The 27,762-nt window shown below is 43.8% G+C and overlaps 1 protein-coding gene across 1 annotated transcript in view; it reads right to left on the bottom strand.

Annotated features, from left to right (window-relative positions):
* KIAA0753 (KIAA0753 ortholog) overlaps positions 1-27,762 on the bottom strand; it is a 1,485,993-nt gene that overhangs the window by 1,213,702 nt on the left and 244,529 nt on the right. The window lies entirely within an intron of this gene.

Raw genomic sequence — 27,762 nt, 5'->3', positions numbered from 1 at the left:
AACTTTTTTTTTAGTAAAGTGGAAAGGGAGAAAATAGGAACAGAAGATAAATCAAGGTTAAGAACCTATGTGGGTTGGCCTTCTCAAATGTTCTCTCTGTATTAGGTCTAGCTCTAGCCACTACATGAAAGTTTTAAACAGATAAAGGAGCAAAGAGACTTTAGAGAATCAATCAGTTATATGATGCCTAATGCAGAAAAGCACAGATAGAGCACTGACAAACAGAAAATACAACTCTCAGTATGAAAAAACAGTTTACAGTTAAGTGATTCAGGAAAAATGCAATTACAGTAATGAAACAGTATCTAGTAATGAAAAACACAGTTAAAACGGTATAAAACAGTACACAAATGCATTGAAACAGTAAAAAAGCTTTAGAACAGTGCAAAATGTAGTAGATTAGCTTTATAGCATAATTATACTTATTAAAGAAGTGTAATTCAATGAAATACATGTAAGAAATAACGTATCCTGCTCTTGGAATCTTAAGGAATTTCTGCTTTGTCCCAGTGATGAATCATCATTCCACAGCCTGGTAAATACAAGCATAGCCCCCTGCAGACACAGGGTTTCTATACCAGAAAGGATGGAAGAATCTAGAAGCTCAAATTACTACCCAGTCCTCCTAGCCCCTGCTCTTACAACCAATCACTCATACTAGAGAAGGTCAGGAAACCCTGTTACTCTCAATAACAAAGAAGACAAGACACTATCAGCAGAAGATGGCTGCCAGAAACACAAGAAACTCAACAAACAAAACTACCAGGCCTAGATAACAACAGGCCTCTATCCAGATTATGCTACCTGAGTAGAACACAGAAACCTCACAAATTAAGTCTTTTAACCAGACAGTGGTGCCAAGTCACTTCTGAAAGTACCAAGCTAACAAAGATAAAAAAGTGTTTATTTTTCCTATCCTCCATAAGAACTCCCTTCTATGTACTCTACGGTCAGATAATTAGCTAGCCAATTTAACAGTTTACAAAAAGCAATATACCACTTCCAAATGAAATCTTCCATGGCTTACCCAATGTGCAGGAATTCCACAGCTACTTTATGGGTAGTCAGAATAGCAAAAAAACATCATACGGCACAAAGGGTAGATCATCTGGCAAATCATCCTATGGCAGTGTATTAACTTTAGAGATTTTGTAGTGCTAAATGAGACCGCTACTTAGGATACTGGTGGTCCAGTTTCAAGAATGTGTTGTGGATGTACACCTCAGTCCTAATAACAAGATCTTAGAAACTCTCTTAATCAGAAGCAACAGGTTTTGGTACAGTGCTACCTTCTTAATGACAAGAAGATGCAGGTCACATAATGGAAGGTAATACATAAGTAGGTTCCATGTGATATTAACCAGAGCTACTTACATGCGGCATGAAGCACACACAGTGCTTTTATTCCTATTATCCTGCATGTATAATAGCAATGAGAGACAAGAGAATGCCTGTCCTGGGATATATCAAACAATAGCCATTTCGCAATCTAAACAGTATAAGCAGAGTATAAAAAAGAATTTATGTTCTTACCATAACGTTCCATCTGTGTTGCCGCTCTTCATTCATTCCTGACAGTTGGGTCTCGGTTCCGTCCTCGGAAAAAACAACAATCTGGACGGAGACTCACTGTTCTCTAACACAGTGGGTAAAACCTGAACACCCTCCCCATTCACCTAACATCCCTATCCTCAGTTACCCTATTTAAAACCAAACTTAAACCATACCTTAAATCACATTGGTTATGCCCCTGTGCTAACCCAGACTAACTACCTCACTTGTCTCCAGACACTAATCTGCATACCTGCATGAGCTAGTTAATCTTTTTAACAATAATGTGTGCGTGACTTTACAGTTTAATAGTGTTCTTTTTTTACATATTTTTACATATTCTTGTATGTACATCCATACCTGTTATGTAATAGGATTGTTTTTTTCTTACTCATAAGCTAAAATGCAATTAAGTGTTATGATTGCCAAAACTTTGTAATGTACCTGTGTTTTGTAAATACTACTCTGAAGTGTGGAGCTTTTCTCCCCAGGCCTCCACTGAAAATGGACATGTATCCAGTTGGACCAGCCCGGTCAACAAATGTAAAATAAATAAATAAACTGACTCGGCTGTTGTAACAAGCTCATGCCAGGCAGAAACTCTTGCGCTAAGGCTACCCATAGTACCTCTCTTCCCTTCAGATCGAGTTTGCCCACAGAAATAAAGAAGCAGAAGCTTTATCTGAGCAACTGCCCTACTACAGAACCAGGACTAGTTCCGAACCTCCAGGAGTCTTTTGGTGGGGGTTGGAGGGTGGGATGTCAAGAATGAATGAAGATAAACAACACAGATGGAACATTATTTTATTTAACATTTGTTGACTGGAAAAGTCCGACTAGGACAGAGCCTATTTTCCACGGAGGCCCAGAGAGAAATGCTCCAGATGCATGTCTTTAGAATGTGGGAGGAAACTGCAGTAGCCGGAGGAAACCCACATAAATGCAGGGAGAACATGCAAACTCTGAACAGAAGGCACCCCAGCCAAGAATCGAACTGGAGAACCTCTTGCTGTGAGGTGACAACGTTAACTACTGCACCACTGCTTCGCCCATGTGGTGTGGGGTATGGTAAGAACATAACTTCTTTATCTGATGTTGTCAATCTTCATTCATGCATAACAGTTGGGACAGCGTCCCTAACTACTTTATGTCCCAGGGAGGCCCTATGGAAGGATATCCCTGAGCACCACACAGCCAAATGATGCTCTTCCTCTGGAGACCATGTCCAATTTGTAATGAGTGATAAAGGTATGAGGGGTAGCCCAAGTAGCTGCTGCGCAAATGTCATCCATGGAGGCTCTAGAATGAAAGGCCACTGAAGTGGAAATTGATCTGGTAGAATGAGCCTTGACTTTAGTTGATAGACTTTTTATTTTGATGATAAACAAAGGTGATACAATCTCTCAACCATTTCGACAGGTGACTTTGAAAACTGATTTGCCTAGTTGAGGATCTGAAAATGGTCCAATTTTCTGAATGATTTTGTTCTCAGTAAAAACATAATTGTCTGTGTACATACAACAAATGCAAACAATATTCTCCTTTGTTTGAAAAATTCAGGAAGAAAACTGGCAGGTCAATGGATTGGTTAATATTTGAGTCTGAGACAACTTTGGGAAGAAAGAAGGGGTTAGCCCTAAGGAATACTCTCTCTTTATGAAAAATGATGTATGGGAACTTTACACATAAGGCCTACAATTCTGATATTCTCCTGGCTGAAGTGATGGCTACCAGGAATGTCTTCCAAGATAAACATTTTATATCACAGGTGGCTCCTGGCTCAAAGGGCTGACGGATCAAAGTTTGTAAGACTAACGTCAAATTCCAAGGTTCAATGGGCTCTTTAAAAGGTGGCTTTAAATGCCCAACTCCTTTTAGGAAGGTTTTGCAGAAGCAGTCAGTTATCAAGAAAAAATCATCAAAGTCATTATGGAAATTTGATATAGCCACTAAATGAACTCTGATTGTAGAAGCTGAGGCTCCTGATTGGAGCAAAGTTGACAAGTATTCCAACACCTTAATCAATGTTAAAAAGGGGTCAAGTCCTCCTCTTTGAGACCAGATCATAAATCTGTTCCACTTACTAAGATGAAGCTAAGATAAGATTAGGATGTACCAGCCCCTGCAGATGAGACAGGAGTCCCATAGTTGGGTCCAGAGTCCACGGATGGTGAACTAGGTGAGGCCAAAGAAAGGGGAACCAGACTTGAAGGGGCCAATAGGGTGCAATGAGGATCACTTTGCTTCTCAAGTGTTGCACTTTCTTCACAAACTGGGGTATTAGGGGAATGGGAGAAAAAGCATAGTGCATTCCTGGGGGCTAATCATGTAGAAGGGCATCTCTCGGGGACTCCCACTAAGGGGGGTATTAGGGCGAAGTAGCTGCTGCATTTGTGGCTCATGGGAGATGCAAACAGATCGCAGCAAGGCTGACCCCAATGATGAAAGATCTCCGTCGCTACCATGGGATTGAGTGAACATTCATGAGGGAGGAGAATGCATCTGCTCAGTCTGTCTGCAATCACACTGGAATTCCTGGGAATGTGTATTGCTATCAGAAAGCGGTTGGAAGCAATCACCATTGCCATACTCTCATGGCTTCCCCGACATAATGGATAGGATCTGGTTCCACCCTGTTTATTGATGTACCAGATGACCAACATGTTGTCTGACTGGATAGCAATTGTCCCAGACGGAAGGGCAGATTGGAATGCTTGCAACGCTAAAAAAGGTTTATATCAGAACATCGAAGGCGGATAAGTCCAAAGCTCAAAACTTCAAACCTCGAAGAGCAAAAACAAACCGTAAAACGGAGATCGCCATACAGTGCGGGAAGGGAAGATTTCCCTTTACTGCATTATAGTGCGATCTCAGAGTTGGTATTTTTAAGTAGCAGGGGGGTGGGGGTGCAGGGGGGCTTACCCCCCTGCAGAGAGCATTTTTTTTGTTTTGTTTTGAGTATTTAGTATTTTTTTTTGTAGGTTTGATTTTGTCAGCTTTCGAGGTTTGCAGTTCGAAGTTGTGAGGTTCGGACTTGTAAGCTTTCGATTATCTGATATAGACCCTGCTAAAAGTACCACCTTCAGTTCTAGGACACTGATATGCAAATTGGCCTCCAAGGGGGACCAAGTGCCTTGGACTGTCTTTCCCTGAAAATGCCCCCCCACCCCATCAGAGATGCATCCATGGTCACTACAGCTTTGGGCTGAGGGAGTAAAAAAGGGGGACTCCATAACTCCTCTTCTGGCTTCATTCACCAATCCAGATCCTGCTTGCATCAATTTGTTATGCAGATCAGATAAGACATGGAGTGTGTTAACAGAGACCACTGTGACGCTAGCAGCCATTGAAGCAGCCTCATGTGGAATCTCGCCAGTGGAACTAGGGCGATTGTCGCTGCCATTGACCCTAGTAGTTGTAAGACCAAGCAAGCTGGAACTATGTCTTGAGAGAGTATCGCTTGGAGCTGTGACCTTAACCTTTGTAATCTGTGAAGACGTAGAGCAACCACGTAGTATCTTGTGTCAAATGTCACTCCGAAGAATTCTAAGTTTGAGTGGGTGCCAAGTTTGACTTTTCTTTGTTTACTGAAATGCCTAAGAACCCTGCCAGTTCAAGAGTATAGTATAAGGCATGAAGCAGTACATGCCTGGTGTGGACGATAAGCAGCCAATCATCTAAATATGGAAACACCCGGAATCCTTGCAACCTCAGATGAGCTGCTACCACTGCCATGCATTTGGTAAACACCCTGGGGGCTCTGCAGTGCGCGAAATTGGTAATGACTGGCTTACAACCGGAAGTGGAGATATCTTCTGGAGTGCTTGTCCATTTTTATGTGGTAATACACATCCTGAAGATCTATATAACACATCCAATCTGCTTTCTCCAGAAAAGGAAAGCTAGACTGAACCGTGACCATCCAGAATTTTGTCTGTCTGACAAACTTGTACAAGATACTGAGGTCTAGAATTGGCCTCCAGTCCTCTGTCTTTTTTGGCACTAAAAAGAATCTTGAGTAAAATCCGGATCCTACTTGGTCTGGTAGGACTGTTTGGATGACTCTTTTTTCGAACCGCTTTTGAAAATATTGAGCTGCTGCTTCCCTCTGACTGGGTGGAATGTTGGGGATTTGCCTTTAGAGCCTTGGATAAAGATCGAAGGGGATATGGTAACCTCTGGTAATTATTGTCTGGACCCAAGAATCTGATGTTATTGCATGCCAGGCTAAGTGGTGCAGACAGAACCTTCCTCCGACTGCCTCCAAAGGTAAGCAATCAGGCCACTTCTCAGGAGCGCTGATAGTGTTGCCCAGAGAAGGAATCTCTGGAGCCCTAGTTATGTGGGCCCCCTCTGCCACAGGAGGGATATCTTCCTGACGAGTTTCCCCTCTGTCCCGGGGAGAAAATTCACCATGTGTATCCTGAAAAGGCCCTTGGGACTTCCTGAACCACATCTTTCCACTCCTCTGATTCCTGGAATAGGGTCATTGAGGAGTAGAAAAATATAAGCCCACAGCAGAAATTGTCTTTCCATCCTTTTCACACCTGGCTAATGTGTCTAACTTTTGGAACAAACAGCGAGGAAGCATCAACAGGAGCATTGACGAAGGAAGACCTGAAGGGGTCCGCAAAGTCATACAAGCGCATCCAGGCCTGATGTCTCATGACAACGCCTGCATCCACTGCTCTGGCCTCCCTTGGTTGTATGTGCAATCAACTGCATGGAAGAGTTAGAGATGGATTCTAGGGACACAAGCTGGGAGACAACCTTATCACATACCTCGTCAGACACTGCTCCTGCCAAGGTTCCTGAGAGTTCAGTGATCAGGTCCCTCTGCAGATGAGTAAAATCTGCCAAATAATTCAACAACTATATGGCAAAGGTCACTGAAGAATAAACCCGCTTCCCTAATCTGTCCAACATCTGAGACTATCGGTTTGGAGGATGGACAGTAGGACTCTCCTCTGTGAGTTCCTTCCTTGTGGCCGCTACCACCACCATAACATCTACCGCTAAACTCTTGGACCAGTGGGGCTGATCCTCTAGGGGGGGGGACAGTATTTTGTCAGGTCTCTGTGGAATTGGCTCAATGGTGCCAGGGGCCTTTCAAGCATGCTGCACGATAAGCTTGACTAACTCATCTGCAGGTGGGGTCATCCAGGAAGTAGAAGGTCAGGCACGGAAATCCTGCAAGAAGACAGATTCCTCGGAGGAAGGGTTGGTGGTCTTCCAGTCACCCCTCTGCCTTAAGATTTCTAGGATCTCTCCAAAGGAGACATCTTCAGGGGGTGACTGAGAGGACTATTCCCCTTCATTGTAGTCTGTATTCTCGGTGAGAGATTCTTCCAGAGAATCAAAGTGCTTCCTGTTGCACAATCTCTCATCGGGGGGGGGGGGGGTGTCTGAAGAGGACTCTGAAGAGAGGGTACCCTGCAGTAGGGCATTTTGCTGCTCCCATGCCTACTGTCCTAAAGTAGATTGTGGCAGCTGTGAACCAGAGTACACATAGATATGACATTCCGACGTAGAGGGTGCCAACTGTGAACCTGCTGAGGTGAGCGCTCTCGCCATAATCTGAAAGACAGGCCCACCTGAAGAGGGATGGGAGCCCAGAACCAAGAAAGACAACCTTGGAACTGGAGTCATACCCCGCTCCAATGAGCCCACCACCAGAGAAGGAGCCACAAGCGGACCTTGAACACTCATAGCAACCAGAACCATAGACAGCACCATGGCAAAAATCAGTACCGTACTAGGGATTCTGGAGCCAGCAGCCAAGTCATGGTCTAGTGGGTGGGTCAGCTCCAACTGAGCTGAGGTCTACAGCATGGGTACCAGAACCAAGATGAGATCCACCATTGGTGCAGAAGAAGTTGACACCAGGAGAGGAGTTGGCGTCGAGGGCTCCAAATCCTGCGGGAAGGTTGAAGGAAGAAGATAAGTTGGAGTTCATGGAGAAAAAACCTCAGCTCTGGGTGGGAGGGAGGTCCTAGATGGGGTTGGAATACCTCTGGCCACCAAGAGCTGATCCACCAATCTAACTACATCAAGCTCCAAAAGGCTTCTGGGGGAACAAATAGACATCCCCGAAGGAGATTCTGGATGATCAATAAAGGGAATCAGCTGCTGATCAACAAAGGGGTCAATAGATGGGGGAATATCTTGTTCTGGCTAGGGATTCGACCTTCAGCACAGTGATCAGTTGACCAAAAGCTTGTACTGGGGGGAAGTTACCAGTTTTACAGGGGGAACTATTATTGGTGCCAAGAGGGTCCGAGGTACCGTGTAGTCAGTTCCATGAAAATAGACAGCACAGTGGAAGGGGTTGTAGTCTCTGGTGCCATGATGGTTGTCGGTGCCGATTTCAATTGTTTAGATTTTGGATCCGTGGAAACCTGGCCTTTTGATGATTTTGGTTCCTGAGAATGAGGGGACGCTGGAACAGACTGGCTCCTCTTTTTCACTTCTTTTTTAGGAAGTTTCAACACCTCCACCTCAAACAAAGTCTCTGAAAAGGGGTTTTTAACAACCCCTTTAAGATCAACTTGTTTCAACGCTTTGCAAGGGTCTGAGCATTAAAACCCTTACAGAGCTCGCATGGAGGCTGAAGTTCAAAGTGTGGCACTCCTATACAATAAATGCAGGAAAGATGCCCATCAGAGTTCAGCATTTCCTGCCACATTTGTCACATTGTTTAAATCCAGTTGTACCTTCATCAACCATTGTTAGGTAAATCACAAATGAACGGTCATTCACCTGATAACACAAACACACAACAGTGAAAAACAAAGCAAGTGAAAGTTTTTTTTTTTTTAAAGTGTACTTACAATGGTAGCAAGAGAAATACCCAGAAGGGTAAAAGGGAAGAAAGGGGAAAGAATACCAACAATGGTATTTAAGAGTTACCAAAGGTAAGAGGGAAGGGAGGGGCCTATACCAACAATAGTAAAGAAGAAATATCAAGTAGGAAAACAGCACACACAATAATTTGGTAATATAGAACAAAGCAACTAAGAAATATTAAAGAGGGAAGCTATAAAAGAGAAAAGTATTGAAAAATATATAGAAAAATAAAGCACTTAGCTTGAGAGCACAGCCTGACTCGTCTTGAAACGCTATGCGGCAAACGAGATCTGAAGGAAAGGGAAGAGAGGCACTATAGGTAGCCTTAGCTCAACAGTTTCTAGCTGGCATGAGCTTGTTACAATGGCCAAGCTTGTTCGGAGGATGGAACAGAGACCCAACTGTCATGAATGAATGAAGACTGACGTCATCAGATAAAGAAGTTATGTTCTTACCATAACGTTCCATCTGTGTTGTTCACCTTCATTCATTCATTACTGATGGGTATCAGTTCCGTCCTCGGAACAGAGTCAGCCATCATAACAAGCTTGCGCCAGCCAAAACCTCTCGAGCTCAGCTTACCCATAGTGCCCCTCTCTATCACCTCAGATTGGGTTTGCCCGTAAGAAAGAAAGGGGAGGCTTTATCTTGGCTACTTCCCTACCGCACAGCTTGGGCCAAATCCAAACCTCCAGGAGTCTTTTGGAGGAGGTAGGAGGGTGGGATGTAATGAGTGAATGAAGATGAACAACACAGATGGAACGTTATGGTAAGAACATAACTTCTTTACCTGATAATCTTCATTCATTCATTACTGATGGAACAGAGTCCCTAGCTACTTTAGGTCCTGGGAGGCCCTATGGAAGGATATTCCTGAGCACCATTGAACCAAAGGATGCTCACCCCCTGGAGACCAAGTCCAATTTGTAATGAGTGATAAAGGTATGAGGGGTAGCCCATGTTGCTGCTGCACAAATGTCATCCATGGAAGCTCTTGAATGGAAGGCAACAGATGTCGCAACTGATCTGGCTGTATGCGCTTTGACCTTAGTTGGTAGGAGAGCTTTGTTTCTTTGGTAGATAAAGGAAATACAATCTCTCAGCCATTCAGCTAAACTTAATTTTCCCAGTTTTGATCCGGAGAAGGATACGAATAATTGATCAGATTTTCGTAGTGATTTAGTGCTATCCAAGTAGAAAAGCAATTGTCTATGCACATCAAGCAAGTGCAGGCAATATTCTCTTTTATTAGAAAAATTGGAAAAGAAGACTGGCAGGTTAATTGTTTGATTAATAGTCAAATCCGTAATAACTTTGGGTAAGAAGGATGGATTAGTCCGGAGTGATACTCTGTCTTTATGGAAAACCATGTAAGGACATTTTATGCACAAAGCTTGTAGTTCAGATATTCGCCTTGCTGAGGTAATAGCTACCAGGAATACAGTTTTCCAGGATACAAATTTTATATCGCAAGTGGCAGCAGGCTCAAAAGGAGGATGGGTCAAGGACTGTAGAACCAATGTCAAATTCTAAGGTTCAATTGGCTCTTTGAAGGGTAGTCTAATGTGCATGACACCTTTCAAAAAGGTTTTACAGAGTCGATGAGATGATATGGACGAGTCCTGGAAGCCATTGTGGAAGTTTGAGATAGCCACCAGGTGTACTCAAATAGTGGAAGCTGCTGCTCCCGAATGGAGGAGGTTTGATAAATAGTCCAGTACAGAACTCACCGGAGCCGAGAATGGGTTGAGTCTTTTCCCTCGAAACCAAATTATGAATCTAAGGTAAAGTTTCCTGGTAGATGGTTTGTGGGAAGCCAGAAAAATGTTTCATACAGGGGAGGATAAATTATTCTGTCTGGCAATTACTGGAAGTGAAGCAACCAAGCTGTCATCTTGAGACTCGATATGTTCGGATGGATCAACCCTTGTGGGTGCAACAGCAATTCCAGAGTTGGATCCAGAATCCATGGTTGGTGGAGTAAGTGAGGCCAAAGGAAAGAAAACCAAACTTGTCGAGGCCAATAGGGAAAAATGAGGATTACTTTGCTTCTCAACTGAAGAGCTTTCTTTAGAAATTGTGGGATTCGGGGAAGAGGGAGAAAGGCATAAAGAAGTCCAGTGGGCCAATTGTATATTAGAGCGCCCCTCGGGGACTCCCCTGAGGGGGGATTAGGGCAAAGTAGCTGCTGCAGTTGTGGTTTGTGGGGGAGGTGAATAGATAGCAGCAAGGCTGGCCCCAGCAATTGATGATCTTCGTCGCTATGACAGGATTGAGGGACCACTCATGAGGCAGGAGAATGCATCTGATCAGTTTGCTTGCAATTACAGTGGAATCCTCGAGAATGTGCATTGCTATCAGAAAGTGGTTGGAAGATATCACCCATGGCCAGATTCTCACGGCTTCTCGACACAATGGGGAGGATTTGGTTCCACCTTGTTTGTTGATATACCAGACTACGGACATGTCTGACTGGATAGCAATCGTCCCTGACAAGAGGACAGATTGGAATGCTTACAACACTAGAAGCACTGCCCTCAGTTCTAGAACATTAATATGCACATTGGCCTCCACGGGGGACCAAGTACCCTGGACTGTTTTTCCCTGGATATGCCCCCCCACCCCATCAGGGAAGTGTCTATGGTCAATATGGCCTTGGGCTGAGAAGGGAAGAAGGGCCAACTCCATTGTCCTTTTTCTGGCTTCATCTACCAAATTAAGTCTTGTTTGCATTGATTTGTTATGCGGCTCTGAAAGGATATAGGATGAGTTAGAGGGGACCACTGTGCTGCTAAAAGCCATTGTAGGATTCTCATGTGTAGTCTTGCTATGGAACTATAGTAAATCGATGCTACCATTGATCCTATTAGCTGAAGGACTGTACAAGCTGAAACCTTGTCCTGAGAGAGTATCACCCAGAGTTGGGACCTTAGTCTTTCTAGCCTGTGAAGTAGCAGGGTGACTAGGCAAGACTGAGTGTCGAAAGTTGCCCCTATGAATTCCAGATTTTAAGTAGAAGTCAGTTTGAATTTTTCTTCATTTATTGAAATCCCTAAGGATCTTGCCATCCTCAGGGTGTAATGTAAGGCTGTACTCAGTAGACGCTTGGTAGGGGTTGTAAGGAGCCAATCATCTAAATACAAAAACACCCAGAATCCTTGCACTCTCAAGTGAACTGTTAACACTGCCATGCATTTGGAGAACACTATGGTGTCTGTAGAGAGACCAAAGGGAAGTGCTTGGAATAGGTAGTGATCGTCTCCCATCCGGAAGAGGAGGAATCTACTGGGGCATTTGTCCATTTTTATGTGGTAATAAGCATCCTGGAGATCTATCAAGCACATCCAATCATCTTTCTCCAGAAACGGAAGGACAGACTGAACCATGACCATGCGGAATTTTGTCTGTCTGACAAACTTGTTTGGAATGCTGAGGTCCAAAATTGGCCTCCAGTCCCGTCTTTTTTTGGCACTAAAAAGAACCTTGAGTAAACTCTGGATTCTATCTGGTCTGGTGGGACTGTTTGGATGACTCTTTTTAGAAGCAACTTTTGTATTTCCTGAGCTGCTGCTTCACGTTGACTGGGTGGAACATCAGGAATTTGCCTTTGCTGCTTTGGGAAAGAATCAAAAGGATGTGATAACATCTGGTAATTATCGTCTGCACCCAAGAATCTGTTGTTATGGATTGCCAGGCAAGGTGGTACAGAGAAAATCATCCCCCAACTGCTTCCAGAGGTAAGCAAATCAAGCCACTCTTCAGGAGTACTGATATGGCTTTCCAGAGAAAGAGTCTCTAGATCCCTGATTATGCAGACACCCTCTGCCTCCAGTGGGGCATCATCCTGATGAATTTCCACCTCTGCCCCGGGGGGAAAACTCACCACATGTGTCACGGAAAGGACCCTGGCCTTTCCTGAACCACATCTTTCACTCCTGTGATTCCTGGAGAAGGATAATTGGGGGGATGGAAAAACAGATGCCCACGGCAGACAGGGTCTTGCCATCCTTTTCACACCTGGCTAATGTGTCTTTTACCTTTGAGCCAAAAAAGCTTCCATGGGAGTGTTGAGAAAGGAAGACTTAAAGGGGTCCGCAAAATCACATAGGCGCATCCAGGCATGACGTCTCATGACTATGCCTGCACCCACTGCTCTAGCAGACCCTTTGGTAGTAGGAGAAATCAACCGGATGGACAAATTAGATATGGACTCCAGGGTGGCAAGCTATGAGGCAACTTTGTCATGCAACTCATCAGATACTGCTCCTGCTAGGGTTCCTGAGAGTTCCATGATCAGGTCTCTCTGGAGATGGGTAAAATATGCCAAGTAATTCAAGGACCGAATGGCAAGGGTCGATAAAGCATATACCCGCCTCCCTAACCTGTCCATCACCAAGACTCCCTGTTTGGGGGATGGACAGTAGGACTCTCCTCTGCGAGTTCTTTCCTAGTGGCTGTCGCTGCCACCACCAGTGTGTCTACTGGTAAGCCTTTGGACCAATGGGGGTGATCCTCTAGAGGGGACAGAATTTTTTCTGGTCTCTGGAGGATAGGTTCAATGGTATCAGGATTCTGCCTGGTGTGCTGCATAATGAGCTGAACTAGATCATCTGCAGGTGGGGTCACCCAGAAAGTAGAAGGTCGAGCACAGAAAGCCTGCAAGAATACAGACTCCTCAGAGGAAGGGTTGGTGGGCTTCCAGTCTCCCCACTGCTTTGAAATTTCTAGTATATCTCCAAAGGAGACATCCTCAGGGAGTAACCGTGGGGATCTTTCCCCTTGATCATAATCTGTATCTTCGGTAAGGGATTCTTCAGGGGAATCCACGTGCTTCCTCTTGCATGATCTCTTACAGGGTACCTTCTCAGCGGGGGGCATCTGAAGAGTGGATGCCATGTGGAAGGTTATCTTGAGGTTCCCGTGCTCGATGTCCCAGAGTAGTGGACTGTGTCAGCTGCGGTTCAGAGGACATGTACATGTGGCTTTCCCACGCCGAAGGAACCAGCTGCGAGCCTGATGAGGCAAGTGCCCTCTCCATCAGCCAGAAAGCAGGCCCGCCTGAAGATGGATGGGAGCCCGGAACTGAGAAAGAACCTCAGGACCAGGGTCACACCCTGCTCCAATGAGCCCACCCACCAGGGAAGGAAACATGAGAGGACTCAGTGCCGCCAAGACAACCGGAATCGTAGGAAACTGCGCTGTAGAAAAAATAGGTGCCGTACTAAGGGTCACAATGCTGACAGACCAGTCACGACCCCGAGGAGGGATCGGCTCCGATTGAGTCAAGAACCATAGGGTAGGTTCCACAGCCATGGTAAGATCTACCAATGGAACTGAAGAAGCTGAAACTGGGATAGGCATTGGCATCAAGGGCTCCGATACCTCCAAGGAAATCGAAGGAGAAATATATGTCGGAGTCTGTAGAGAAAATTCCTCAGCTCTGGGTGGGAGGATTTAGGAGCTGGAATTCCTCTGGCCGCCAGGACCTGATCCACAAGTCTCACTATGTTGAGTTCCGAAAGGCTCCTGGAGGAGCGGGTTGACATCCCAGATGGAGAATCAGGATGTTCCAGAAAAGGATTCAATTGTTGTCTGAAAAAGGGATCTACAGTCGGGGAGTATCGGGTCAGAGGTAAGATTTTGCTCTTTGGCATAGTGGTTTAAGGACCAGTAGGTTGTGTAAGGGGGGGTAGTGACCCAAATTGGGGAGACTATTTTTGGTGCCGAGAGGGGCATCGGTACTGTAGTGGAGGTTGGTACCTGTAGGAGTTGAGGTCTTGGATGGTTCCATAATTAAGAACAGCACCATAAAAAGGGGTTTGAGGCACCGGTGCCAAGATTGCAGCAGTCAATTTAGGATGTTTAGCCTTTGGTTCGAGGGGGACTTAACAGATTTTGACTAACTGGTATGTGGAGAGGAAGGTACAGATTGGCTCCTCTTTAGAATGGGTTGAGCCCTCCGCCTCAGACAGAGCCTCCAAGAAAGGAGTTTTTAAGAGACCTTTCAGAATTAACTTATTCCTTCTATCAGTTTAAGTGTGGGTGCTAAAGCCCTTACATCAGTCGCACGGGGGTTGAACTTTCAAATGCTGTACCCCGAGACAATAAACACAAGACAAATTTCCGTCAGAATTCGGCATTTTCCTGCCACACTGACCGCATTGCTTAAAGACTGTTGTCCCCTTATCAGCCATTATTAACAAATCAAGTAACAAAACAACAATGAAGGAAAGGTCCTGTCAAAATAACAGTATACGAAGCAGGCACACCCACACACAGACACACAGTCAAGAAAAGGAAGGAATGTTTTTTTTTAATTTGGTTTACCGACAATGGTAATGAAGAAATACCCAATAGGTAAAGGGAGGAAAGGAAAGAGAGAGGGGGGAGGGAGAAATACCAGTGATGGTACTAAAGATTACCACAGAGGTAAGGGAGGCCTGTACCAGCAATGGTATGAAGAAATACCAAACTTTGGTAAAGAAATAGAAAAAATGACTCAAACAGGTAGCAAGGTTAAGTAAACTCTAAATGACTACTATCAAGGTTGAAAAAAAAAACAGTAAAAAAAAGTATTTAAGTTGAAATGTAAATTCTAAACCACTTAGCTTAAGAGCTGGCCTGACGCGTCTTAATACTCTATGCGGCAAACAAGATCTGAGGTGATAGAGACAGGGGCACTATGGGTAAGCTTAGCTCAAGGAGTTTTTGATCAAATGTTTTCTCTCGGCTATGGGTATACAGTTGCAACAGCATCAATGAATTGTCAGCTTGCTTGCTGAAGATTCAAGCCCCACCAAAAAGAACTGATAGTGATGATGATGGTGAGAAAATAGATGGTGCATCATCATGAACCTGTCACAAATAAAATAAAGCAAAAACTGCAAACTAGCCGGTGCTACCTGTAATATATAATTACAGCAGTATATAATTACAACAGTCTCTCTCTGACATGTCCGGTGATGAAAAAAGTTAAACACTACCAGCACCCACTAGGTAATTTATCAGATATGCTCATTAAATGTAATATAAGTAGTTTGCACTTCTGATGGGTATCGTTAAAAAGGGTCACAAATAAGATTAAGCAAAAAGTGCAAATTAGCAGTTGCTGCACAGCAGCCACTGTTAACCTGTAATATATACTGTAATTATTAACAGTATGTAATTACAACAGTTCCTCCTCGATAGTTTGGGTAAAGAAAGAAAAAGTTAAGCACTACCAGCACCCACTAGGTAATTTAGCATATATGTTCATTAAATGTAATACAAATAATCTAAACTTTTGTTGGGCATTAGTCCAAAAATCTGAAATTTTTAAATGAAAAAAATGACACTGTTAAAGTAATTTGCTGATGTTTCTAAGCCTACCTTTGCATTATAGCATGCAGTGCATAAACTCCTGAACAGCACTTTCTCCATCAAGAAATGTTTTAAACATCATCTTCATATTTAAAATTAACTACAAACTTTACATTTTCCTTGCACTGAGATCACTGAGGAAAAACAAAGGAGCTTAGCCTCAGTGACATAGGCATAGGCAAAGCACCTCTTGCATCCATGGACTATAATGGCCACAGCATGGTGCATGTGCAAAGGTGCCCCATTAAAGTCTACAAATGTAGCTCACGTTACCGTATGGTAATGTCACATCTGATGAAGTTAAATTTTTAGGGCCATGGTTTAATAAAAAGTTTACAAAGCTTTTTATTAAAAAATGGCTCAAAAAGAAAGGAAAGGCAAGCTGGAAAACATATTGAGGCATCTGACTCATCAAATACTGCAATGTATATAGAAACATCAGCAAATCACTTTAATTAAACTTAGAATTTAAAGATTTTCTTCTGAAAATATTAGCATTAGTTTCCATTTACAGTGTCAAGATTCACCATAAAGAAACATTCTTAAACTGTTTCATGTGGCACTACAACAATAATCTTGTTTTGGATACAGTTCATAATGCACCAGTACAGCTACAAAAGGGCATGTGTCCATATGTATGCGTTGCATTCATATATTTTATACATTAATGGCTTTTTTTCTGAATCTTTATCTAATAATCTATGAAATATATTGTTAAAATAGAAGTTATGTTCTTACCATAACGTTCCATGTTAGTTGTCTTCTTCTCGCCTTCTTTCTTGCTGGATGGGTTCGGAGCCGACCTCGGCTCCACTCTAAAAGCTCGAGAGTTGGTTCCACCGGCTCGAGGCTCCCCTTATATCCCACAATGCTAGGCGTGAATTACCTCAGATCTCGTTTGTGAGCTAGGCCCAGCTAATAATATAACCAGAAAAAAATGGAAAAGAGAATCCACCTCTATAAACAAATGGGGAGAGGAAAGGTGACCTAAAGCCTGATCTAGGAAAATATGCACAGCAGAGCATATACCTATAGCAAAGAGGTGGTAGAAAGAGAGGTCACAATCAAACTCCTCTAGGTCTGTCCAGGCCAGGGGGAAGGAGGGTGGGACGCAATAAAGAAGGCGAGAAGAAGACAACTAACATGGAACGCTATGGTAAGAACATAACTTCTATATGTTAAGTTGTCTATCTCGCCTTCATTCTTGCTGGATGGGACAGCGGCCCCTAGCACCTTGTCCCGGGTGGCCTAACGGAACAGACTCTTGAGAACAGTGGAACCAGAGTTAGCTCTATGCCTAGAAGCTAAATCCAACTTATAATGAGAAATGAAAGTGTGAGGAGTAGCCCAAGTAGCCGCTGCACAAATGGTGTCAATAGGCAGTCTGTCTTGGAAGGCTATAGAAGTAGCCAAAGCTCTGGTAGAATGGGCTTTAGGTTTGTTAGGCAGCTTTTGGTGTCTAATTTCATAAACAAGGGAAATCAGAGATGTTAGCCATCTAGATAATGATACCTTTGAAACTGAAAGTCCCTTTCTGCCTTCTGCATAAGAGACAAACAGCTGGTCAGATTTTCTGAATTGTTTGGTTCTATCCAAATAGTACCTTAACTGACGATGAACATCTAGCCAATGCAATTTCTGTTCAGACCTGTTAGAATATTCTGGAAAAAACACAGGAAGGTCAATGCTTTGATTTAGGTTAGACGCCGAGGCTATCTTAGGTAGAAAGGACGGGTTGGTTCGTAAAGATACCCTGTCCTTATGGAACAACAGATAAGGAGGTCGACAGCTGAGTGCATGAAGTTCTGAAACTCTTCTAGCTGAAGTAATAGCTACCAGAAAGAGTGTCTTCCATGATAGCAATTTTAAAGAACAGGAGGCTGCAGGTTGAAAGGGGAAAGAATCAAAGAACTAAGAACTAAATTTAGGTCCCAAGGAGGAGGAGGATTTCTTATAGGAGGTCTGAGTAGAAAAACTCCCTTCAAAAAGGCTTTGCAAAGCTTGTGGGACATTATGGCAGACTCTGCAATGCCCACATGAAAGTTAGAAATAGCTGCCAATTGAACCTTAAGAGTAGAAGGAGATGAACCTGCATGGAAGAGTTCAGCTAGAAAATCAAGGACCATATGGATGGAAGCAGTGAAAGGATCTATGTCCTTTCCTTGAGCCCAATAGGCGAAACGTTTCCACTTACTCAAATAAATCTTTCGAGTGGAAGATTTATGGGAAGCTATCAAAATATCTCGGACAGAGTGAGATATTTGAGGAAGCCTGGCTAAGGTTGGAATTGGAGGAACCAAGCAGTGAGGTTCAGAGAGGGAAGGGAGCGATGAAACTGACCCGACTGATGGGTCAAAAGATCTGGAACTAGGTCCAGATGCCAAGGTCGCCAACAGAAAATGATGTAGAAAGGGGAACCAAACCTGTCGAGGCCAGTAAGGAGCAATGAGGATCAACGAGGCCTTCTGAGCGATAGCTTTCTGTATCACTTGAGAGATTAGTGGGAAGGGAGGAAATGCATACAGAAGTCCCGGGGCCAAACTTGGACTAGAGCGTCTCTGCTGGGCTGGCCTGGTAAAGGGAATAGAGTGAAATAATCTCTGCACTTGCTGTTTTGGGGAGTAGCAAAAAGGTCGCAGCAAGGCTGACCCCACTTGAGAAAAATTTCTCTCACAACAGAGTCTTTCAGAGACCACTCGTGAGGCATGAGGATAGCTCTGCTCAACTTGTCCGATTTGATTGGACTTCCGGGGATGTGCGTTGCTATCAGAAACCGCTGAGAAGAAATCGCCCATTGCCACAGTCTGAGTGCTTCTCGACACAGGGGATAGGACCTGGTTCCGCCTTGTTTGTTGATATACCACACTACAGACATATTGTCCGTCTGGATTGCTATCGTTCCCAAGGGAAGAGAGTCTTGAAGGGCTTGCAATGCTAAAAGCACTGCTCTCATCTCTAGAACATTTATGTGCAAGTGGCATTCGTCTGGTTGCCATGTGCCCTGGACAGTTCTGCCCTGATAATGCTCCCACCCGATCAGGAGGCGTCCATTGTCAGAGTAGCAACCGGAGGAAGGGACAAAGGGTCTTCCCAATAAGAGTTGAGGAAGACATCCACCACAGAAGATGATTTCTGCATGTTTGCGTAATCATGATGGTGTGGGACATCGGAAGTTGCTGGTATGACCATTGCGTGAAGAGCATCCATTGAAGGATTCTCATGTGGAATCTGGCTAATGGAAGCAGAGGTATGGCAGCCGCCATAATCCCCAACACTTTCAGAACTAACCTGGCTTTGATTCTGTTGCTGCTGAAGAGGAGCGAGACCAGTTTGTGTATGTCTGTTATTCTCTGATCTGTTAGTCTACAGACATGTTGACTGTGTCTAGATTTGCGCCTATGAAGGTAATAGTGCGACAAGCGACAAAACAGACTTTTAATTTATTGAAATGCCTAAATTTTGACAAATGCGAAAGGTGTAGTCCCTGGCTAATAGAAGAAGATGCTTGGTGGGAGCTGTGAGGAGCCAGTCGTCCAAATATGGAAACACCTGGAATCCTTGACGTCTCAGGTGAGAAGCTACCACTGCCATGCATTTGGTAAACACCGGGGCAGTGGTGAGTCCAAAGGGCAGGGCCCTGAATTGAAAATGACTGGTTCCCAGCCTGAAGCGGAGGAATCTTCTGGAGCGTCTGTTCATTTTTATGTGATAGTACGCATCCTGAAGGTCTATAGAGCACATCCAGTTTCCCTTTCCCAATAGGGGAAGGATGGACTGCAGCGTGACCATCCGAAATCTTGTTTTCTTGACTGACTTGTTCAAGATACTGAGATCCAAAATTGGTCTCCAGTCCCCTGTTTTCTTTGGAACTAAAAAGAACCTGGAGTAGATCCGGATCCTTGCTGGTCTGCTGGAACTGGCTGAATTGCTCTTTTGCAAGCAGCTTTGAAATTTCCAAAGCTGCAAGATCCCTTTGCCGGGTGGAACATCTGGAAGGGATTTTTTGATTGGTTTGGAATGCGAGAAGGGAATGGAATAGCCTTGAAATGATGGACTGTACCCATTTGTCTTGAGTCAGGGATAGCCAGGCTTCTGGGTACAGTGACAATCTTCCCGACTGCCTCCGAAGGTGGGCAGTCGGCAACACCTCAGGGATGCTGAAAGGGCTTATCAGAGAAGGTTTCTTGATTGCCCTGGTTCTGCGGACCCCCCCTGCCTCTAGGGCGATGTCTACCATTGTTGTTCCCCCCTCTGCCTCTGGCGGGGAACTGACTCTGTCGTCGGCGAAGACCCTTGAGATTGTTTGCGGAACCACATTTTCCCACTTTTCTGACCTTTAGGGTAAGGCCTAGAAGGGGTAGAAAAACGGACTCCGACGGCAGAAAGAGTCTTGCCATCTGTCTCGCACCTAGACAAGGTTTCTTTCACTTGAGGACCAAAAAGAGATGATCCATCAAATGGGGAATTAGTGAATGACGTTTTAAAGGGTCATAAAGTTGCATAGCCGCATCCAGGCCTGCCTCCGTAAGGCAACACCTGTCCCTCCGGCCCTGCTCGCAGCATCAGCCGCGTAAGAGAGGAGGCATGGAGGAGTTGGCTATGGAGTTCAGGGTAGCCAGCTGAGTGTTCATCTTGTCTTGAAAACCGCAGCCGTAGGATCCTTCAACATGTCACTCGCTTCTTTGATCAAGTCCCTTTGAAGGCGAGTAAAATGGCATAGGTAGTTCAGCGGCGCATTGCAAATGTAAGCTGGCGAGAACATCCGCTTCCGTACCTGTCCATGGACCTAGATTCCTTGTTAGGTGGATGGACAGGCACTGAAGGATCAGCTAGTTCCTTCTTAGTGGCAGCAGCAACCACCATAGCATCCACAGAAACTCCTTTTGTCAGAAACTGTTTATCTGCTGGTGCTGTAATGAATTTTGAGGGTCTCCTGGGAGTGGGGTCCACTGAATCAGGAGCCGTCCATGCCTTTTGCTACCACCTGCATGAGGGGTCAAGGGAGACACCCAGGAGGTGGAAGGACGAGAGCCAAGCGCCTCAAGGTACACAGATTCATCCTCCGAAGGGTTGAGGACTGGCCAATTTCCCCTCTGCTTAAGGATTTCTAGAATGTCTGCAAATGAGACATCTTCAGAAGGGGAGCGGGGAACCCTCGAATCCTCTAAATCTGTGTCAGAGGTGGCGGACTCAGGTGAGTCTATGTGTTTCCTCTTACACTTACTCTTCGAGGGGCTCTTCTGCCAAAACAGGAGAGGCCTCGGAAGAGGATGAGATCCCACAGGGGATTCCTGAGAGCTGGCTCTCTGCGGTCCGGGATGAGGGAGTGAGTCGACTTGACCTGAGGCACGAGAGGGAGGGACGGAGCCGACTGTGGAGTAGAACCAGGTTCTATCACACTCCGCATGACCTCGAGCACCCCTGTCAGGCAGAGCCAGAGGTCCCGCTCGAAAGCTAAAAACCTCCCTCGGCACCGACAGTGATGGCTCGAGGCCGATGTCGGAGCCGAACTCACCAGCACCGAAGCCCGAGAGGAGGCGGGTTGGACAAGGGTCGATGCCACTCACCCCTCGGAGCCGCGATGGAAGTCCGCCGAGATTCTCTAAGGAAGAAATTGGAGCCGATGGAGCCGAAGACAATTGTATCGGCTCTGACACTACCACAGTCTCGGTTCAGCGCCCAGCTCCGAGCTCAGCAGTCGGAGGAGGAACATAATGAGGACAGGGGCAGGCATCGACTGATGAGTCGGGCTCTGAAGCATTTGGGCCAGTGCCTCGGACTTAAGAAGTCGACTCACTACCCTCTGAAGGTCATGGTCCGACAGCCTCGATGACCTAGAGGAGTGAGATCTATGGCTCCGTTCAGACAGCAGAGGAGATGCTGGAGCCGAATGAACGGAGCCAAGGGATGATGACCTAGACCTCTTTCTAGATGTCGGTTCTGAAGGTCTGGTCGGAACCGACACAGGAATTTCTAATACCTCGGCTCCAGCCGGAGCCGAGAAACCACAGAAACTGTAGACTGAGACTCATCGGCTCCAGCCGGAGCCGATGTAGAGGTTTTCAGGAGCCCAGGTCTCGGCTCAGTAGCTGGGCCGAGGACCTAGAAGCCTTGGAGGGCTTTCCGGAAGAGACAGTCAGGGAACCCTCAGGCTTGAGTAAACCTCTCAGAATCAGTTTGTTTTTTCTTTCCTGCAGGACCCTGGGGCTGAAGCCGTGGCATACAGCACAGGAGTCCTGCAGGTGCAAAGGCCCCAGGCAGTAGACACAAGAAGTTTGACCGTCTGTCAGAGACATTTTCTCACAGCACGAGTCACACTTCTTGAAGCCTGAGACCTTTGAGTCTTTAGACATTTTAGAAAAGTGTAATCACACACACCCAGTCAAACACACTGATTACACCCTATCCTATTTTAAACTCAAAAATTAAAACACACTACCAAGTTTTAAATTATGAGAAAAAAACACACACACACCACTAGGGGATGGAAGAAAGAAGGCCTGAAGGCCCGAGGGAAGAACTTATAAGTTCTTGTGGAAAAAATGGGAATTTGGAGAAAAAGGGGGGGAAATTCCACTAAACTAAGGGAAACAAGTGTTAAAATTAAAATTAAAGGGGTTTAAGTATACTAACTTTAATCTAAAGTTACTCACCAAGAAGCCGGTAGGAACCAAACACCTCGATCGCTGTAGCGGCAAACGAGATCTGAGGTAATTCACGCCTAGCATTGTGGTATATAAGGGGAGCCTCGAGCCGGTGGAACCAACTCTCGAGCTTTAGAGTGGCCGAGTCGGAGCCGAGGTCGGCTCCGAACCTATCCAGCAAGAATGAAGGCGAGATAGACAACTTAACATCAAAAGGTTCTGCAAATGCAAACTACATAACTTGTTTCCAATTTCTAACTCACTATAAAATTAAACTAGGTTTATTTTTATTTACTATAGAGGGGGATAAAAGCAGCATCAAAACGTTTGATAATCAGCTATAGAGAGCAAGAAATGTGGCACATGAATGGCATTGCACAGTGGCACAGCACAACAATAATGTGTCAATGCTTAAAGTTGTTATGTCTTGGAAGCAAACAGCAGAACTAGTGGTAAAGATGTAGGGGTAAAAAAATTTAGGAGATATGACATTTGGTATGGTATCACTGACTTAGGATGGACAAACAGGCACTCCTTTGCAAGGAGTTAATGAAAAGGACAAAATGGAATAATTGCACATTCGCTGACCTCAGCACTGATCTTTGGCAGACATATAGCTTCTAAAAAGTAGCAGCAGCTAGTCAACCAATAATAAAGTGCACAACTAAGTTAAAGGGCTTAACATTGTGTGAAACTCCTAGAAAAAAAGACTGCATGGCTGTGGGAAGAAATGAAAGACAAACCACTGTGGCAGAAGAATCAGTGCCCACTGCTGTTATGGCAGAGAAGATAGAATGTTTACATGTTCATAGTTTAGTACTACGATAACTGCCCTGGTAAGCCATTTTAAGCCTTGCCAATTATCCCATTTGAGAATCAAATTCTGCACTTTATGTCTGTAGGGTGAACATCATAATCATTATGCCAAGCCCCAACTCTTTAATCTACAGAATTATTGCACAGGCAGGAAAATGAATATGCATCACCTGCTTGGAAGGCAGTTATGCTCATCCCTATGCCACCAATGCTGAAAAGTATACAGACATTTTTAAGATAAGCAGGATGCTGATAGGACATGAGTACAAACAATAATAAAATAAAGGAAATTGAAGACTCTCTAAGTCAGCATGCAAATGGCATTGCTTCTTTGTAGAAGGAAAATTTGAAGCTGAAAGGAAATGTAGTGGAAATGGACTGTGTACAGGAGGAGATGAAGACCAAACTGACAGAATGGGAAGACAGGACACAGAGCGACAATCTCGGTTTCACTACTATCCCTAAAAAGTTGTAGAGCACAAACTGTACAGACTTTATGGTTGAATGGCTTGGTAAATGGACTGGTATGCTTCTAAGAAGAGATTAGGACTGAAAGAGCACACTGGGTATACCAGCTGGGAACATTAGCTAGAAGAACACCATGACCAACTATGATCAAATCTCAAACATATGAAGAGAAGAAAAGGGCGCTATCCAAGTTGTGGAAGAAGAGACCCACTTTGCAAATCAACAAGAGTATTTGTGGACAGTAAGTACTGTTACCACCCAAATTCAAAGAAATGCATTTATCTCAGTCATTGAGACAAACAGACTTTTAAACGTATCTATCCGGCAGGACTAAAAACCCATATAGGAGTAGAGGCAGCACAGAAAGATCTCCAGGATGCCTGGAGAAAAGGGGCCAAATCATGAGTAGAGAAGGAAGGCAAATAAGGGACTAATAAGAGAGGCTCATTGGAATCAGAATGTCCGATACTAAAAATAAAACCACTCTTAGCTTTTCAGCACAAGATACTACTGATATAGAACAACATACAGTTTTCTGGAAGAGTAAGGAAGGAATTATAGATGAAGGATGTAAGCACTATGGGTATGGTGGACATTATTAAAGATGGAGATAACTAAATAGACTGAACATTTGAGATGACTGTATATCTTTGTTCAAAAAATATTAACTGATCGGACTAGGTGGGGACGAGCTGGAACATAAACGCACCTGTGCACCAAGCAGGTGGTACTATATGTAAGGGGAGAAATGAAGGCATGAAATGAAAGCCCCAAAATGTAACCCAAGGGAGGCTGCAATGCCCTGAGCACATATACACTGGCTAAAAAAAAAGGTTGAGGTGACAATGTTTATATAGTGGCAGGCAGAGTAAGGAAAATTAAAAGAAATGAGCATGTCTTGTTAGAATACTTTTTCAAGTGCACCATCGACTGTATGATAAATAATTATAATGGCTCCCTTGAAATATGCTGTTCTGCTGTAGTATAAAGAAATTCCATTATTTGGCGGCTCTCAGGCATATTTTCCAAAGTGATGTTGATTAGGCAGCGAATGGGTGGTAAAGGGGAGGAGTTTAGGGGTTTTGATCTGTCAGCTGGTAGCTGATGGGAGGGTATAAAATTGGAAAAGATACTGCAGGAGAAGCGAGCATGTCCTACTGTTGTTGTTGTTGTTGTGTCTCTCGGCTTTTCCCGGTTAGGGGTCGCCACAGTGGAACTCCGGTCCGCTAATGATTGGCAGTTGATTTTTACGTACCGAGTTGCCAGCCCTGACGCACAACCTTCAACGAAGGAATGCCCATTCACGCATGTCTCCACGCAGAAGATGCTCTAGCTGAGAGTCGAACCGGACAACGTCTTACTGTGAGACGACAACGCTACTGGGCTTAAATACAAAGAAAAGAAAATGGAAAATGATGCTGTTGGCTAATAAGAGCAAAAGAGATTGGCCAAAGAAAATGTAAAAGATGAGATGTGATAGCAAATCTAATGCAAACAACATATAGGTAGTGACATATGGATTTCCAATGGCAGATACAAATCTATGAACCAGTAGCATTCACAAAATGACTTCTGTAAAGGTGTCTAAATAATAAAAGAAAAAGTTGGGCATGGTGGGAGAAAAATATGTATAATGACAGATAGCCTAACAGGATTTGAGATGAGATGTAACTACCTTTCATTTAATAGGCTGCTTCTCACTGCAGAGAGGAAACCACACTATTTCATGACATTAAGCCATATTTTAACATGATACTGGTTCAGTAGTGAATAAGAGATAAAGGGGGAGGAAGCTCAATGATCGCTAAAATTTGCATTAATTGGTTAGAGAGAGTGGTAAAGAGGGACTAAAGCTTTAGGACAAAAGAGAAAATATATCAAGGGTCTAGGGGGCTAAAGACTGAAGGAAAGGAAAGTATAGCAATGTCCTGGTCCACAAATATAGATAATGTACAGTTAAGACCCACAATATGGTTATGATATAACAGACTGAATAACAAATAGATGGCACAAGCAAGCCTGAACTTAATGGTGCTATAAGGGAAGTGTAATGTAGGAGAATGAGTACTACACAGCAAGTGAAATTAAGATGATAGATAGTTAAATGCAACATAATGAAGCACAAGATGGGAAGGAATATTGTGCAATGAGACCAATGTGTGCTACCCATAGGCTAACATTTAAATGGCTTCTTGGGACAGGAGCACAGAAACAAGAGACGTTACAAGAAATGATTTGAAGAAGCCTGACAGGAGTAATGACTCCAATATGGGAAGTACTGAAGGCGAGGAGAGGCCTGAACATAGTTACATTAATAGTTGCATGTTACAGCAATATGGTGAGGGAAGAGTGATAGAAAATTAGAAGTGAACACTGGACAAAGGATGGGGTATGCTTTTAAATTTGAATGAGGATAATCATGTGACATTTTAATTGTTTTTTTTTTTTTAAGTTTGGGTGAATGGATTTTCTATAGGAATCTGATGAAATTGTTATGGTTCAAACAAAAGGATTTATTCCTGGCACCAATCTATGTGTTTAACTGATATAGAAAAAGGCATCCCATGACTGTTTGCTCTACTAAGAAAATTCCATGAACTGACAGAATACAAGGTTAATGACAGAAAAACAAAAGCCACAGTATTAAATTATGCTCCAGTGCATGAGCTAGTCTACAATAATCCATTTCTCTAGAGGCATGAAGATTCCATGTGAAAAAATGGGAAAAAAGGATTGTGGGTAGATTGATTATGAAACACCTAGAGGTAGCTATGAAAGAGATGTGGAGAGAACCAGAGAGAAAGGTTATTGAGAAAATTAGAAGATGGAGCAAGGGATATGGACAGTACAATAAGGGCATTCAATATGTTTTTGGTCCCATTAATATCGTACACAGTCACAGAGTAAGCTTATTTTGTAAGCCCAGAAGACAGACTGAATGGATTAGAATAAATAAAACTGTGAAAAGATTCATATTGAATGATGTACACCAAAGAGTAAGATAGGATAAACTTATACTGCCAGTATAGCAAGGTGGACTGGGAGCATCAGATTTAAAATTATACTTCCAGGCAGCACAGCTTAGGGTGGCTTAATTTTTACAGATGGAGTATTATGATGCCAAATGGAAGCTATTAGATGATGAATTAATGGGAGGAAGGGAACAAAAAGATGATTAGGATTTTAGTCATTATTTGAAAAGGAAAAGGAAGAGGTTACATTAAGGATGCAATACAGGCAAGAGCTAAAAGGGAAAGGGAAGAGACTGAGTTGTTGGCATTAGTGCCAATAGGGATAAATATTAGGAGGGACAGTTTTATGTAATTCATTCAATGCAGCTAAGAGTTGGCGGCACATACATCTGGAACCCCAGATGTAAGGATTAGTAAAGAGTTGGGCTCAGGCTAAAGAGGATAACGTAACAAATGGTAAACAGTTACCTTATCTGGGATTATTCAATTAAATCAAACAAGAAATAATGCAAAAACAGGAAACTGGGAGAAGGTGGGGTGGGTGACTGTTAACAGAAGCCCACACTCAAAGCGTTTAATTACAGAAGCGTAAAAAGCCTTCAAAAATGACTATAAAGATGAGGGAAAGGTGATTAGAAAGAGGGTTGATGAAATGTTAGGTAAAGCTTATACTAAAGGTCAACATGAAGAAATCTGTGTGGCTCAGAGATATGCACCAAAGTCCAGGTAGTTTTGAATATTTGCACTGTACTGTTTACATAAATATTTTTATACACCAAGTAGCCTATTAAGAATGTTCCCACAGACTAAGAGTGAGAGTTGGAAGTGATAAGTTGGTCAAAGGGGTAATTGGCAGCGTATCTTCTAGCACTGTCATGACCTAGATGATTTAAAAGGGGATTTTCAGAGCTTGTTGACAAAGAATATCAGTTTACCCTGGAAATAATGCTATTGAGCTGGGATGCTTCTACAAAAATGTCAAGAGGCCAGAAAAGCATGGTTAATCTTAACAGCACTGACAGCAAATAAAGTGATAATGATAAAATGGAAAAAGAGAGTTAAACCTATTTGGATAGACACACACGAAATTTTGAGTGAGATCAAAA

Source organism: Protopterus annectens, chromosome 13.part0 (assembly GCF_019279795.1).
Source record: "Protopterus annectens isolate FY-2018-M chromosome 13.part0, PAN1.0, whole genome shotgun sequence".
Lineage (NCBI taxonomy): Eukaryota > Metazoa > Chordata > Ceratodontiformes > Protopteridae > Protopterus > Protopterus annectens.
This window is presented reverse-complemented; position numbering and strand designations above follow the sequence as displayed.